Below are 17,960 nucleotides of genomic sequence, written 5' to 3'. Positions count from 1 at the left end.
TCAAAACTCAATGTGAATGAAAAGTAGTAGCCAACCCAAACATACTCTTAGTTTTAAAATAAACTTGACTCGAATCTCTATTTGAAAGTATGCTTCAATTCAAATCTTTCTGGTGTTTTCACTCAACAAATGAAATCACTTTGATATAGAGTGTAACACTCTCGACAGGATATGTGAGCAGAATAATGTAAGCAAGATCAAATACCTCACATATAAATCACATGAAAAACACTTAACCAAGAAAGAACGAGTAGTCTCATGAAAGGACGCCAAAAATATTTATACCACACTTTAATTTTTTTTTTCAATCATATCAATATTTGAATTACATAATCTTCAAGATCAAATAAGAGCTTTATTAGGGTGTAATGTAGGGTAAAAGTAAAGGGAATGAAATAAAAATAATTGAAGATAAATATAAGAAGTGTTTTCAAGATTAGTCGGAATGTCAACACTCTTGGAATTTCCATTTAATATCATTTTTCCAACTCTTCTTCTTCAAAGCAATATTCCTTCCTTACATTGCACTTCTCAAAATTTGATGAGAACTTTTTTTTCTTCTTCTTTTCCATTTTTTTTCTCTTTGAATTCTTTTTTTTTCCTTTGAATTTTTTCACAGCCACCACATTGAGACAAACTGACAAATTCCATCTTGAAACACTATGGATAAGGGCTTTAAGAAAGAAAGGCTAATTAAAAGGTTCAACAGGGTGACTAGCGATAATGTATCAAGAAAGAAAAATAAAAACACATATATGGCTCAAAGTGGACAAAAATGACCTAATCTCATCTCTTAAAAACAAGTATAGTTCATTCAATACTAATGACTTTAAAAGATTCAAGTGTGGCATAAAATAATTTTTTTTTCTTGGCCAAAAGAAAGGACAATGAGACTACAACAAGGGGATTATGTTACGCACTTCTAAATGAACTTTTAAATTAGAAAAATTAAATAACCCTCCAAAAATAATGATTGGCTTAAAAATTCACAAGGGTTACAGTCTCCATTAGGGCTGTCCAAACCTAGAGAACTGACCCACCCGACCAAACCGACCAGACCCGAACCGTCCACCACCTGATCCGACTACTCCGGCGATCAGTGGGGGTGAAGACTTTCCAAAACCTATTCTAGCGAGTCGGTGGCGAGTCTTTTCTTCCAAAACCCGAAGCACCTGACCCGACCCGACCCGACCAAACTATATATGGGTTAAAGCTTTTAACTTACCCTCAGATCTCAAATTAGTTCTTCTACTCTCACTCTCTCCTCTAACGCTGCTCTTCATCACTTCGTTGATCAGTTCACTGATCTCTCTGTTCTTCGTCAGTTCGCTGGTCTCTCTACTCTTCATCAGTTCGCCGATCCCTCAAACGATCTTTCTGCTCTTCAACTCAGGATCGCCATCCCCTTACTTCCATCGCCTCCATCTCTCAGTCACTCGATCTCTTTACTCTCAGTCACTCGATCTCTCACCTCCATCGCTAACATCGCCAAGCCCTCACCAGTTCAGATCTATGATTATCTCTCTCTCTCTCTCTATCAGGTTCAAGCTCACAAGTTCGATCTCCCTATGCTCTGTTATTTGGGTTTGTCGATCTGTTATTTGGGTTTGTTGATCTGTTCTTTAGGTTTGTAGTTGTAGATCTTTTGAATCGTTGGTTTTATTCTTTGGGTTTGTAGTTGTTTTTGGGTTTGAATCGTTTGTTGATCTGTTATTTGGGTTTGATCTTTGTATTTTTGGTCGAAATCAAAGCCGACCGCCGTCCACCCGAGCCCGATTCGACTCCGACCGGTGGCTTTTCGCGGTCGGCGGCGGGTCTGGAACTTCCCCACCCAATTTGATCGGGTCGGTTACGGGTTTGGCGCAAACCCAACCTGGACAGACCCATGGACAGTCCTAGTCTCCATATGCTATCTTCAAGATTTTCTAATCACTTCTATCCTTCAACAAGAAGTTGTGTCTGAGTGGCTATGTGCATGTGCAATGAATTAAGCATGAGAGCAGTGGAATTCTTTATGCAAGAGTAGTATAATGAACTTAAAGCATAAACCTCAAGCTATGCATAAGAAATGTTTTTCTTTTCTTTTAGCAATACTACACAAAACAATAAAGAAAGATAGATATCTATGTATATCCTCCCAAACCTAAAGCAAACATTGTCCTCAATGTTAAAAATGATACTCTCAAATATATGCCTTGAATGAAAAGAGATCAACAATATTGATATGCAACATGAGAATCAAGTATAATGTGAGTAAGGTAGAGAGGAGGAAACGTACCTGATGAAGCTGACTGTTATAAATTTTAATTTCTGTCAAACATTAGCTAGAACAAAAGAAAATAAAAATAAACAAGGAAATAAACTCAAAGATTAATCTAGAAGTAGAAAATAAACAAGAAAAAGATGATTTTTCTTTTGCTTTTTTGTTTTTTGGCTTTTTTTTTTTAATTTATTTATTCTAACTACAGCTAGTAGAAGGAAAAATTCAACTAAGATCTAATTTATTTTTCCAACCAAGTCCCTGGCAATAGCGCCAAAAATTTGTTGTAAAATTTTAAAGTACTTGCAAGTGTACGAACCGTACCAAACTATAGTTTGACAAGAACGAGGTTAAACCTATAGGGATTTGTATGAACATAGGAAAATTAATTAAACTTTAACCAATTTAATTCTAATCTAGTTTAATAAAAATTGGTTGTTTTGAAATTAAATAAACTAAATAAGAAATTTAACTAAGTGTAAACACTGCATTTTGTACCACTCATGACTTAGGTTCCCGTTCCCCAATGATGTTAGAATTTTAAAGCCCAAAGTTGGTTTAGGGCCTTAATCAGATTGAAATGACTTTAGGAAAGTGTTTTTGGAAAATAAAACCACAAAAACACTGTCATGCGTGTGCATGCTAGGGTTCTAGAAACTATGTAAGGAAATGTTTTCTACATTAAAAAACGGTTTGGAACGAATCCCACATTGCTTGGGAGCGGTCTCAAAGCCCTTTTTTTTACTATAAAAAGTCATGCATGGTACATTTTCAAAACAACAAAAAATCCAAGAGGAAAGCATACAAGATTCGCTAGAAATAGTGAATCAAAGAGGAAGTTTTTCACAAAACACTTTCAAGTCAATATTTTTCTGATTGAAACCTTTTCTATTCTTGATCTTATAGTTTCAAGGTTTACTAACTAATCTTGTTTTGGTAGTGACTAGATTGATTAAGGGGAGCAGTCAAAATCAAGCTAAAGAGCCTTTGTTTTGAAGGTAAAGGTTCTAACTCTCTTTTGCCTCTTTTCCTTTTCTTTTTTTTTTTAATTTTTAATTTTTAATTCTTGTTTGTTCTTGTTTTATTTTGCTTCATATATGTTTTAATATGTCTGTTTAGTCTAGGTTTATCTTGCTTTTTGTAATAAGCATGTTTGGTTGTTAGGTTTTAGTTTATGCTTGTTTAGTGTTCTTGTTTTCAGGGTTAGGGTTTAGGGTGTGTATGTGTGCACATGCTTTTTACATGCGTACGCATACTCGAAGTGTGTGTACGCATACAACTGGGCTATGCACGTAAGCCCTATGTATGAACATGCATACTCGTGCCCAAAAACCCTAATCCGAGTCTTGTTTACTTCTATTTCTTTGTTTTGTTTATGTAACATGTTTATATTCTAAGTTGGTTTTCATGCTTATAAAGCCCCTACCTCCATGTTTTGTTTTGTTTGTTTGTTTCTTTGATGCTAGTTAGGGTTTCGATCTTTTGATGTGATATGAACATGCATATTACATGAACATGCATTGATGCATGGATGCTAAGATGTAGTAAGATAAGTGAGGTAAGTCAAGCACTCACATGGACATGCATTTATGATGTTTCCCTGGCAATGGATGCGAGCATGTTTGGTTGGATGCCATGTTCTTGATGTTTAAATGCCTCTAATATGATTTTGTTGCCATGTTTTGTTTCTGCCCCTAATGTATGCTATGATGTCGTGATAGATGTATGCTAGGGTTTGGGATGAGAATACCATGTTTGTGTGTTTAGATGCATGTTAGAGTGTGTGAGTCTAAGATAACAATGTTGAGCGTGCCTTTAATGGGATTAAGACATGGAACACAATGAGTGAAAGTTGACCCACGGGTCAGGTGGGGTTGGGTGCCTAACATCTTGCCATCCCCATACCTAAACTATGGATACATGCTCTGGTAATAGATCAATCATTCCACGAAGGGCACTAATTTATGGTTTCTAGATCTAATCTAGGTGGCAACACCATTTTTCCGCCATGGTCCACCTTAGGCCAAGGTGTATTCACCCATTGCGGGGATGAAACCACTGCGTCGTCCCCAACTATGCGCAGGCGCTTGCGTTCACTTTAAGCAAAGATATAAAATAAAGTAGTAAAGAGATTAAATAATCTAGAGAGAGGTATTAAGGTTTTGGAATCCGCCTTGTAAATTCATATCAGCATATATTTATGATCATTAATTTTTCCCAACCACTACATGATAATCTTGAAATCAACCTTGCTATCATGGAAAATATTATCATTAAAACTTATGTTTAAAAATCTAAAGCATGTTCTTCTTCGCTTAATGTATAAAATCAAATCATCAATTGTAACCATTGACAAACAAATCACAAGAGTATCCAATTCTTAAAATCAAATCATAATAAACCAAGTATTCAATTAATTAAGATAAATCCAAAAACATGATTGAACTCATTTTTATAATCTTATCCTAGTCAATAGATGTGATGTAAGAACAATTTAAATCATTAAAAAACAACTATTGTGAGAAAAATTAAATCACTCTACTGATAATCTTTAACAAGATTTCATCTTGAACCTTAATTATAAATTTAGCTAGTTATATATATATATAACTGTAGCTCCGCTCTCTCCACAATTTTTCACATCAACATTAATTAAATTAAAATAATAATAATAATAATAAGTAGCCCAAAATTTTTTCCACAATGAGTGAAAAGCAAACCCGATACCCTCTCTCTCTAAGCGTAGTCAAATATTTCCACAAACCCAACTCTGAATCCTCTTGCTCTATTTCTCTACCCTTCTCCCCAAAACCCAGCTCTGAAAATCAATCCCAAACGCCATCTTCTTCTCCACTCTCTTCTCTAAAACTGAGACTTCCCTAAAACCTTCTCTTCTCGCTTCCCTTGGAAACCAAATTTAATCATCAATCTAAGGCAAACCCTATACCTAAGGCTATTGTCTCCTCAACAGCTAGATTTGTTCGATGGAATTGTCTCAGTCTCTCTCCAATGGAATTGTCTCAATCTCTGAAACTTGATTTGTCCAAATGTCCCATGAGAGTCGGTCTCTTAGATTTGATTGGGGATTTCTGTGGTTTTGAAGTATTTCTTGTATCAAGAAATTCTTTCTCTACAATTTTCAGGTAATGACGATGATACAAATTACTTAGTCCCAATGCCAAGTGAACCCAAGCAGAGGTGTGGTTGCCTTTTCAGCTGTCACCGTTGGCATCGCCAAGTGAAATTCTTTCTCTATTCCTCTTCTTCTTCTTTTATGCCTTATGTGAATGATCTGATTTATTAGAAAAAGACCATTTTGTGCATATTGTTCGATTATATATTTGGGTTGTGCATTTTTTTTTCCTTAGGAACCAATATTGTTGCATAGTTGTTGAATGTATGGAACATTGAGGTTTTTAATATTGTTGCATAGTTGCTGAAATTTGCATAGCTATTCATTTGATGAAATGATAGTTACTGATATGGGCTAAAATTCGGAGGCTCAAATTTGGCTTTTAATTCTTCAATTAGGTTTCCTGTCAAATTAGGGATTTCAATTCCTATCTTTTTGGAAGAAAATATTGTGGATATGGATGGGTTTCGTAGTGGAGATAGTATTGAAGAGTCTGAGAGTGGAGACCAAGAAAACATGTATTTTGCTTTAGCTTCAGGCTTTGCTTAATTTTGATATCTAGGTTTTTTTAGCATATCTGATTTGGCTTTGCTTATATAGGCCAGTTTAGTTCTAGAGTTACATGCACCAAGCACATAGGCCAGCGGTGCTGATAATACTTACAGTCTCGATGTCAATATAAAGGAGATGTTTGTTGCACTAATATATATTTTTATTGCATGTTTGGTCTATTTAGAGAGGCCAATGCTGGTCGTGCCATTGGAGTTCATGCTGTAGGTTTTGGCAAAAGCCATGGTGTTTTTTTATTGGTTTTTCTGTTCCTATGTTTTTGAAAGGCCTAAGAATGGGTTGGTGATTAATTTTTTTTTGAATTATTTGGATTAAATTTCAAAATTTAAATGGATTATTTGGGCTAAATTTATTTCATTGAAGGGTTACTCTAAATTTATTTTGTTTGACTGGTAATCTATTTAAGTTCTGCCACTCCTTTAAGAGTCTCTCTCCTTCTCCATTTGTTTTATCTGTGATTTTATAAAAAAAAATTGAAGTTGATGCATTGATTTAGATTGTGGTTTCAGAATTTTCAGTGATATATATGGGCTGTGCGTTGCAGATAGATTTTGTTTATGGGTTTCAATAAAAATCTTAAGCATGATTGATTTGATGGTATATAGTTATTGGTTTTTTTATAGAAAATCTTTAGATTTTTGTTGTTAGTTCATTTGATTTTTGAAAATTTTAAGCATTCTCACCATCAAAGAGCCCTCACATGGTTGGTTTGATGCTAAATAGTTATTGGTTTTGTTTTAGAAAATCTTTAGATTTTTGTTGTTAGTTCATTTGATTTTTGAAAATTTTAAGGAGTGGATTATGAACTAAACTTTGTAGAGTTGTATTACAAAATAATAGGTGGTTGCTGAGGAGGTTTTGTATACAAAGAATTGATCGTGTGCGAAGGTATGCAGTCAATGGATAATTTTGATAGAGGAATTAGACATATTTTTGGACAGGTACAATACTTTGTCTTATTTTACACTTGGTAAAGGTATCAAACATGTACAATATTTCTATGTTTCTTATTTTCCTCATTGATTGTTTAGTGAAATATGATACCGAAACATTGAGCATGTGTGTGAATTTAATTAGTAATGTATATATGAAAAGTTGATTTTGTAATTTTCTTTTATTGTTATTAGTGTGTGGTTGATGCATTGTTGTCTATATAAAAGGTTTTAATTCTGCATTGTTTTGGTTTGTGACTTTTAATCTCTCTCCCAAACTATTTCTCCCCCAAATTCTGATACTTCCTACCCATGGACCTCTACATTTTTCAAGTATGTTGGCAAATACAGAACCCTATATTATAAATAGTGTTTTTTTAGAGATTATTTGTTACAATCGCAATTCACAGCTTAAAATTTGTATTGTTTGGTATGTCATTTTACTAATAGGCTTTGGCTTTAGAATTTTTTTTATTTTCTATGTCAAGTTCTATAAAAGGAGCACTGTGATTTGTTCCTATGATTTAATTTGTACTTTGTATTGGTTGATATGTGACTTTACTAATAGGTTTTGGCTTTGAGATTTTTGTTTCTAACATGCATTCGAATCTAAATGAATCAGGTTTCGTATGTCAAGTGCTATAAAAGGAGTAATGTGGGTTTGAAAGTTTTGTCTTAGTTATCTTTGTGTTTGTTCTCTATGTGTAAAATTTGGTCTATGGATCCAATTTGTTAAAAAAGTTTTCTTCTTCAAAACATTATTTTTCTGCACTATTTTTCTACATAAAATCTGCACTATTTTACATCTAAAATCTGCACTTTTTTTTACAACCAAAATTTGCACGACACTGTTTCATAAAAATCTGCACTACACTGCACTATTTCATAAAATCTGCATTGTTTTGAATTACTTTCTGCATTGTTTTTAAATAACTTTCTGTATTAAGTACTTTTTAGCACCTATGATATAACCAATTTTCTGTTTCATATGTCAAGTTCTATAAAAGGTGCAATGTGGGTTTGAGGGTTTTGTCTTGGTTATCTTTGTGTTTGTTCTCTATGTGTTTGTTTAAATTTCTCAGTAAATATGGAGAACATATTGTGTGTGTGTGTGTGTGGAAAACATCAGTACTGCCATAGATGATCTTAATTTGAATTCCTTTAACATTCTTTCCTTCATATTCAGAATCAATAATGATTAGATTACTAGGGCTCTCCTCTATGTGTTGGATTGAACTTTTTACTTTAGCTCACAAATTTAGTAGCAACCCTCAAGTGTTTAGCCATTCCTAACTGTGACTTGGATGATTTTTATGTTCTGAATGCTTTTGTTGTACTTTTTTCTCTGCATTTGTAATTTTTTTCCGATTTTAGTTGGTTTATTTAATATGTTCTATTCTATTAATGTTTCTTGAATGTTGGCTGAAAATTGGATTTTATTGTTTTGTAGAAAGCTAAATTCAATATCATTGTTGTCCACGGCTTAGGGGGCTCCAAAGAGATGAATTTTTAGGCACCTCAAGTACATACATAAATCTCTCTTCTCAACCTTCATTATGAAAATTTGAAACTTTATTAGACATTCTCAGTTGGGTGTGCAATGGGAAAAAATATATATTCTTGATATTGATGAATTTAGCTGATTTAGAACTAAACTCCGCCTGTGTCTGTGATTATTATGTTCACAGCCGGTCCCAAGCTTGGAAAAAGGAGGAGGGTTGTAGTAGGTTGATGGGCAGACTAAAATTTAGTCACTTTATTATGAGTGGATCCACTACAGATGCACATTGGGGGGTTTTCTTAGGCCGACCCCAAAAATTTTGGGACTAAGATTTGGTTGATGTTGTTATGTAGTACAAACAACAATTATGAAAGTGAAATTGCATAATTAACTGTTATTTGTTATCTGGGTTATTTGGAATTGTGGATTCTTATTTGTGTAAAACTCTTAATACGACAACAAGATTAGAAAAGCCAGTTATTTACTAGTCTTCTCCTTTATTCTAAACTGTTTCTTGCGTATTTATTAGTAATATGTTTTTAGAAAGAATTTGAAATTGGAATGTGATTGCATATTTAAATTTCTTTGTTATCTCAAACTTGGTTTTATGTTTGGTTTAACTGTTTAGTTTAAATAACTATAATCTCAAATATGGATGGGAATTCTACATGATAAAATGACAGAAATACGTATTTTTTTTAATATAGCAAAATTACAAATTTGATATTTCACTTTTGTATGTTGTAATAGATTTCTCAACCTATTCTATTGACAGGCTTACATTAGTGGTATTTCAAATGAATGTGGCAACTTATCAAGTGAATAAGATGGTGATTCTACAAAGCTTCAAAAAGTTGATGTTGAAAGCAATGTACAACTAACACTAACATTTGTAATCAAGGAAGAAAATACAAATAATACTTTAAAGTTGCATTTCAATTTATTTCAAATATTAATTAAGTAGTTCTTTAAATTTGTGTTTTATATATTTATTAGATGATTGAGGAGGTTAAGGATTGGAATTTTAATTTAAGTTTGATTTATATTTTTCATTATGTAGTTTAATTTCGAGTCTAGAATCTTAATATACAATCAAAGAGGAAGAGACAAATAATTGTTAACATCTACAATAGTTTTCCCGTGCATCGCATGAGTTAGCGACTAATTGAAATAAAACACAAAACATGTAGTTGCCTGCTTCATGCGCTCCAGCCCTAACTGTCTATTTTATCTATATGGTTTTACAAACTGACCGAAGGCTTATATATGAGCAGCCACTCCGAATACAAATCGAATTAGCCAACTTACGCTCCGTTTGTTTCGATAGAAAACCTTGTGTAAAGATAGTTTTCCTTATTTTCTAGTATTTGGTAGAATAAAAAAAGATGAGCCAAAGGAAAATTATCTTTGATCAATATAAAAAGTATGGCTTATTTTTAGAGATTGTTTTTCATTAATTTTTTTTGAAAAATAACTCTATCTCATATCAAGCTAAATAAGGAAAGTTAGGAGGTTGTTTTTCAACTTATTTAAAGTTACTACCAAACATTGAAAAATGAGATGGTTTTATAAAAAATACTTCTTAAAAAAGTACTCATTTTTTTAGAAAAGATTATTGTTAAAACAAACCAAGAGTTACTATTGTTTTGATTTGCTCTTTTGTAATCTTTCACATGCGGCTAACCTAAGGCAGTAATTAGCAAAATCCCAACGTGGCCCAAAAGTAAGAACTCCCATTCCAGATACGTGTTTTGGTGACGAAATAATAAGGCCCATGTCAAAGTATGCTTTCAAGCCCATTGTTCATGTCATACGGCCGAAATGGCCAGACGAAGTGGGACTACGAGTCGTCTATACGGATCCGTATAAGTACTCGTTACTCGCTAGTCCGTGTGAGACTCTCTCTCTCTCTCTGGTCCCCAATTCACAACCCTAACCCTAATTCCCAAACCATTCAATATCTCTATCTCTCGCATCCAACTTATTCTCAAAGAAAAAAAGAAGAAGCTATGGATCCTATGGAGGAGGAGGTGGAGGAGAATATAGGTTGGGGGAGTTTAGATGATCTTGACGGTGAATATAAGATCTGTATCTGTGCGCGAAAAAATGTCGATGGAGTGAGTTGTTATACCATTAAGGTCCCAGACCGTGAAGCCCGTGCTCCTCTTTCATACTTTCTCACACGTCCTGCTGCTCCACTCAACTTGTTAATTCATGGAGTACAGATAAGGGAATACAGCAACTTCACCCCAAAGGATCTCAGTCCGTTTTCGGTAACCAGTGGCGAGGAAGAGGAAGAGGGACCTTACGCCTCTAGAGACATGGCACTGTTAAACAACCATCTGTATTCTGTCGGTGGCTATGCAAAACTCACTAGGTCTGAATTTGAAGAACTTAGAGGCGGCGAACACTACCCTCTGCATGGAATCTATATGCCCACTAGGTCTGTCTGGACCCTTGACCTTACATGTCCTGATCTGGGTTGGAAGCAGCTTGATCAGCCCATGAGAAACCGCAGAAAAGACCCTAAGACCATTGTTGTAGACGGTAAGCTCTATGTTTTTGGCGGTTTATATGGTTACAAACCCATACCTGAAGATTCTTCCTCTGGCCGTGGATGGATGGAGGTTTATGACCCCATTACGGAAAAATGGGATAGCCTACCAAACCCACCCTTCAGCAGCTCTGGTGTCAGAGTCAGAGGCAGCTTCGAACCAATTATGTTCGCTCATTTGGAGTTGGAGGAACACAAACACGAGATTATGGTGGTTGATCTGAGCAATAGTGAAGAAAACAACATGTGTGCTGATTTTTTTAAATACAATGTTATGTCTTCTACATGGGAAACTTGGCTTCAGCAGCATTGGACGTTACTTTACCCATATGCTCAATGTGGAAGGGCTGTAGTTGTTGATCATACTAAGGCCTATTGGGCTTGCATCGTATCTATGGAGAAACGTAATATTGAATGCTGTATCTTTGGATTTGATTTAAAATCAAAAAGCTGGGCTCGTGAACGGCTCAACCCTACACCATTTTTGGGGGATTCTGAATATTTCTGTTGGACTAGTCCTAGTCTTCTCCACTTATCCGATCACAAATTCTGCCTTCTGTTGAGCTCCCCCGACAACTCCCGTGAGCCATCCGAAAAGGCTTCTAATTTTCTTTTTTGTATCGTACTTGACCTCTCTGCATTTTTTTATATTTATGGTGATCCGGAACGCAAGCCTCCTCTATCTGTTATTTCCATTCAGAAGTACTCACTGGATACCGGAACAGATTTTTTGGACTGCATGATTACGTAGGTTTCCTACTCTCTCACACGCACACACAATTAATTCTGGCTAACTATCATCTTTTGCCCCTTTAATGTAGGAATTGCTTATCATTTATGTGTACTTGTAAAACTTGCAGCAATCGTGGAACTCAACCACCAAAGAAGAAGAAACCCAAGACATCAGAGGAAGGAAGTGTAATGACCGAAGATCATTAAGACAGGGGTTTGCTCAGAGTACTAAAAAAGGTATTCTCTTTTCAATCTTGCAGCGTTGGAACATAGATGAAGGACTCAACTCTATGTTATATGTTATATATGATCCTTTTGATTAAAGGCTTTCTTAGTATTGTGTAATTATGTATTTTTCTTGCTTTTTTACTTGCCCCCTTGCTAGTTGTTTTGTTGTATGAAAACATTTTCTGAAAGTTGTTTTCTGTCGAACCAAACACAGCCTTAGTCTAAACAAGTTAATAAATTCAGAGCCTCTTCGCAATCTCACCAAGATTTTATATTGTTATAGAGTAAACAATATATATACACACACACACTAGCCTCTGAGCAAGCGCGTGAGACTCTTCTATTTTTTGGATAAGGGTTAATTTAGAGCATTTATTATAATTTGGGATTACTACATTTTTCAATAACAGACAAAAACCTAAGAGTTTGATGAAAAATTATTTTACCACACATAATACTCATCACACCCCTAGGTTTTTTTCTGTGATTGAAAAATGTAGTAATCCCAAATTATAATAAATGCTTTAAATTAACCTTTACTCAAAAAATAGAAGAGTCTTTGAGCACGCGCGTGAACGCATGCTCAGAGGCTAGTATTCCTTAACTAACCACCGATATTGCCAGCAAAAAAAAAAAAAGGTTAACAATTGGATAAGATAAACTATGATGAACTATCACTTTAAAAAAAAAACCCCTACAAATTCTCACAAACACAATTAATGTTCTCCCTCCATCCCTATCCTCCATAGCAATAACTATTTTTGTATGTAGCCTCTGTAATGAACATTGTTTTATGTTTTTAGGATAAAAGTTTGCAATTAATGTGTAGGGGACGTGAAGTCCATGCTACAAATGATATGCCACCATTTTGAAGTCCCTTCATGTTGACAACCCGGCTGCTAAAGTTCATTATGGAGTCTATATTCCTAACAGAGCAACATCATCTCTAGAGGTAATTATTTCATGTTGTTTGGATTTAAATATATGTTAGAATGTATTGTGGGAGTTGGATTTGGTAAGTGCCTTCCTATGTTTAGTAAGCCCAGAGTCACATGTTTAATTTTTTAGTGCATTTTGTGTAAGTGATCAGAGGCTCTTCTATTTTTTGGGTAAATTTTAATAATTTACATCCATCATAATTTGGAATTGCCACATTTTTCAATCACAAAAATTCTTAAGAGTGTAATGAGTGTTATGGGTGTGTGAAATAAGAATTTCATTGCACGCATTTTCATACACTTTCATTTACACGTGTTTTCACACATGTTTTCAAACAACAAAACACATGTACCAAACACCCCTAAACTGATTGTGTTTGAACTTGCAACACTGTCCTGGAATGGTAAGGAAGAACCAAAAAAATAATGAACTTTAAGGAGAAAATTACTTACAAACTGAGTCTCTAAGTTCAACTTCCAAAGTTGCTAGATAGTTGAGAAGTTAAAAAAATGCAAGGATTTGGCTACTAATTCAGTTCAGAGGACTGAAAAATCTTGCTCAACAAAAGGACGGTAATAGAGCTATCAAAAAAAAGCCAAAGTTAAAACAGACACAAACCCCAGACAATTTTTAGATAAAAGAAAAAATGCAAAAAATTCAGTAGACACAATGCCCAACAAAATCATCAACAATTTAAAAAAGAAAAGGCCATACCTCAACATGCCTTATGTTCGAGGGCTCAGGTGGTAACTCAAAATCCAAGATCTCTTCCTCTAGCACTACTGCTTTCTCAACATTAGGATCCGGGGAAACCTATAGAATATCAAGCATGTGATTATGTGAATATACAAATGCATTCAACTATCTCTAAGGACCAAAATTATCACAAAAACTTAGACACATACCATGTCGAGAAAAAACAAAAACAACAATCTTGAAAACAATTTTTAGCAATCCACTAAGCAACCAAATCAGCCTGCAAACAAAACTAAGCCAAAGTCAATGTAAATATGTAGTTTCAATTACTCTGCAAGTAGCAATTTTGTTACCTTTTAGTCTATCATGTGTCAAGAGATAAAGAGATGTCTGTGTTTGTACAGGACTCAATTGCTAAAAAAACTGGTCTAATAAAATAACAACTTTTTTAAGAAACTACCCTAAAATTTAGGATTTGAAATAGAGTAAACGGTTAGTTTAGTGTTTGTTACTTTTTAGGGAAAAAATGTATTAAATGTGTGTGAGATATATTTAAATAGAGTGTGAAAAAAAAAGTGTATATATCTATCTAGTTTAGTTTTTTTAATAACTATTTAGTTTTTTTTTTTTTTAGATTTGTTTTTGGATAAATGTAGAGTGTTTAACTTATTTTTTTTATTTTTTTTAAAAAAAATAATAAACGTATAGTTACTTTGAAGAAATGAGTTAATGGAAGAGTGTTTCTATTTTGTAGTTTTAGTCTAATGCTAAAAAAACCGGTCTAATAAAATAACAACTTTTTTAAGAAACTACCCTAAAATTTAGGATTTGAAATAGAGTAAACGGTTGGTTTAGTGTTTGCTACTTTTTAGGAAAAAAATGTATTAAATGTGTGTGAGATATATTTAAATAGAGTGTGAATATATATATATATATATATATATATATATATATATATATATATATATATATATATGTAAGTGTATATATCTATCTAGTTTCGTTTTTTTAATAACTATTTAGTTTTTTTTATATATTTAGATTTGTTTTTGGATAAATGTAGAGTGTTTAACTTATTTTTCTATTTAAAAAAAAAAACAATAAACGTATAGTTACTTTGAAGAAGTGGATTAGTGGAAGAGTGTTTCTATTTTGTAGTTTTAGTAGGAGTTAGAGTTACATTTTTACTGAATTGTCCTTTAGTTTTGTTTCTACTTAAATATAAGGATGTTGGGGTATTTTTGAACTAAAAAATGTGAATCCAAACAGGAATAGCCCCTTAAATAGTAGTATAGATATATATTTTTTAACTTTTCAGCAACTAACTTTTTTTTTAAAATGTAGTATCTATTTTTTTTCTCATTTAAATATATATATATATATATATATATATATATATATATATTTAATCTTCGTTTATTTGTATTTTCAATCTTCCTTCTTACTATAATTTTCTAATTCTCAACAACCATATTTTTAAAATCTGTCAATGGTATTATTTTAAAATTTTTCCTAATGATATTTTTTTTAACAAATCTCGTAAAGCACTTGTGATAACAATAGAGTTGTAGCTCATCTAATTTTAACTAAAAATGTTATATTCACAATATTTTTTACAACATTTTTACAATAAATGTAGGATCACTTTTGTTAGTTTTAAAACTCCTTCAATCTACAAAACTCACCCCACGTATTCATTTTTTTTTTACTTCATCACGATGTGTTTGTTTCTTCTGTCCCCCCTTTTTTTCAAATTTTTTTTAAAAAAATTTCATTACTCTAATCTCACGTTTTTATTTTCCCAAATCTCCTTTTTTATTAAAAAGAAAAAAACTTCTACTATAAAACCAGCACTATAACTTCTATCCATCCCAACATCTCCGCTAAAAAGTAGTTACTATTATGTAATTTCTCACACTTTTATTTTATTTTTTTCACTTTTTCACTCACAATCTCCTTATTATCACTAACCTCCACGTTTGTTAGTCAGTTTTATATTTATCTTATATTTGTGATGGCCAAATTTCATTCTCATCAATCTCATGTTTCTTTTTTCCTATAATTTTTTTTTACAATTTGTTCAATTTGTGCTTTTCAATGGTTATTTTTTAAAATTAAGCCAAACTTTAGCAACTAATTGATGACTTCAATGGATTTGATGTTAGGGACATATTTTTCGGGGTCTGGAGATTGACAAATGCAAACAAGACTTGAACCATTCGTTGAGCAAATACGTATCTTCCAAATTCTTGATAGGATTGATTTATACATTTATGGGGGAAATAATTTCTTCATCACATACCCTTAGTTTTTTTTTTTTTTTTTTTTGATGATTGAAAAAATGAGAAATTTTAAATTATAATAAATATAAATTATTAATTTTTACTCAAAAAATAAAAAAGTCTCTAAATACGTACAAACACGTACTTAAAAGCTAATTAGTATCATTAGGATTTTATTATGAGAAATATTAAATAAAGTACTTTTAACTCGAATTCGACTATCGTACAAATGCCACACATTGAACATGAACTCTCAGCCATTAAAACAGATAGATAACGTTGAACATTGGTTTGATGTATCCATCATATTCATAGAAGTACAGTACTTCCATGACTTTTTGCAGGTAAGGGTCCTCTTCTGAAGGGTTGTGTCAGAAGGACACATGTCTATGTGGGTTGAAAAGTGTCCACCGATTTCAACACACTTCATCACCATTCATCACCCACTGCATATTCCAATGAATGTGGGTTCTCTTTTTTCTTTCTTTTGTCAGGGTCACGTGGGACAGTTCACGAGCATAAAACTTTTTAGCTTTTAGGGAGACAGTTGTGTTGGAGCTGGAGCATCATTACATTTACTGATTTACCCCCAAAAATACCCAGAAAAATCACACTCCTGTTTCCATCTTCACTAACACAAAACGTCTCTAACTATTCCACTCTCAACAAAGAAACCCAGCACAACCTACTCAATGAGCTTCCTCTTTATTTTTCCTTTACTCATTTTCTGATTCTTTTTTTTTTTTTGCTTGAATCTAAAACCTTTTTCTCTGCGTTTTCTTTTCAGCCAAATACCAACAGAAGAAACCAACACAGCCAGCAATAATCAAAGCAAAGAGAACGAAAAGAAAAAAAGAACAAAGAGGGCATCAGCTGGGTAAACCCGAAATTCCTCTTTTCATTTTTCTATAGCTCTTATTTACACTTTTTGTACACAATACACACACCATCACGGAGTCACAGCGCCCACATTCTACTTCTAATCTACTCACACATACATGTGCTGTACTCACCTGGACACATAACACAATAGCACAAAAAGGTCCATAGGTTACCCCCTGTTTGAGATTATGGGTTTGAGAGAGTAGCTTTTGGTTCGTATTTAGAGAGAGAGAGAGAGAGAGAGAGAGAGAGAGAGAGAGTAGGTGCAACCACCGTCTGTGGTGGCGATGAAGATCGAAGATGGGTTTTTGCAGAGAGAACTCGGGTTGAGAGACTGATTTAGGGAGAAGGAATATAGGAAACGGGCCGGGTCAGACCCGACCCAGTGATGTGGGTTCCTTACCCGTTTAGTCTTGGGTAGGATTTCATCCAACCCAGCTCAGTGGGCTTCTCTCAAGTGAGATTAATCCCACCCAACCAGCCCATTAGCTCTAGAGCCTTAGGCCCATTCTGTTTTAGCCCAATCCGAAGGTAACTCTAATAGGCATCCAGCCCCAGCCCATCACTCCTTTAATGTTACCCCAGATCTGAACCTACACAGGGCCTAGGCCCTTATTCTTTGGATATAAACCCATATCACTTTTTAATACATGTTTCAGCCCACCTTTTAAATAAAAAGGGCCCATCAGCATGTTTTCCTTTTAATTAATAGAATGCTATCATGTTTTCTTGTATGTTCATATTTTAATCAATATTTGCATATTGGTCCTGCTTTGTCTTTGCATTATGCCATGGAATTTTTTCATATTTATATATTGGTCCATAAGCTTGTCATAATTGCATTTTGACCAGAAAATTCCCAAAATCATGTTTTAATCCCAAATATTACCAAAAATCATATTTTGACCTGATTTTCCTCCAAAATTGCATTTTGACCCAGAAAACTCTCAAAATCATCTTTTAATCCCAAAAATTTCTAAAAATCATATTTTGACACCAGTTTTCCTCCAAAATTGCATTTTAACCCAACAAAATTCCAAAATCATGTTTTAATCCCAAAATTCTCAAAAATGATATTTTGACCTGGTTTTTCCCCAAAAAAAAACATTTTGACCCAAACCTTTCACGAAATCATGTTTTGAATCCTAAACTTTTACAAAATTACATTTTGGCCCCTAGTGTCACCAAATTCCCCTTTCAATTTCTTTGAACAAATGAAGTGTCTTGTTGGTTAATAAATTTACATGCTGA

This window comes from Castanea sativa, chromosome 7 (genome assembly GCF_040712315.1).
Source record: "Castanea sativa cultivar Marrone di Chiusa Pesio chromosome 7, ASM4071231v1".
Taxonomy (NCBI): Eukaryota; Viridiplantae; Streptophyta; class Magnoliopsida; order Fagales; family Fagaceae; genus Castanea; species Castanea sativa.
Note: the sequence above shows the minus strand (reverse complement) of the source record.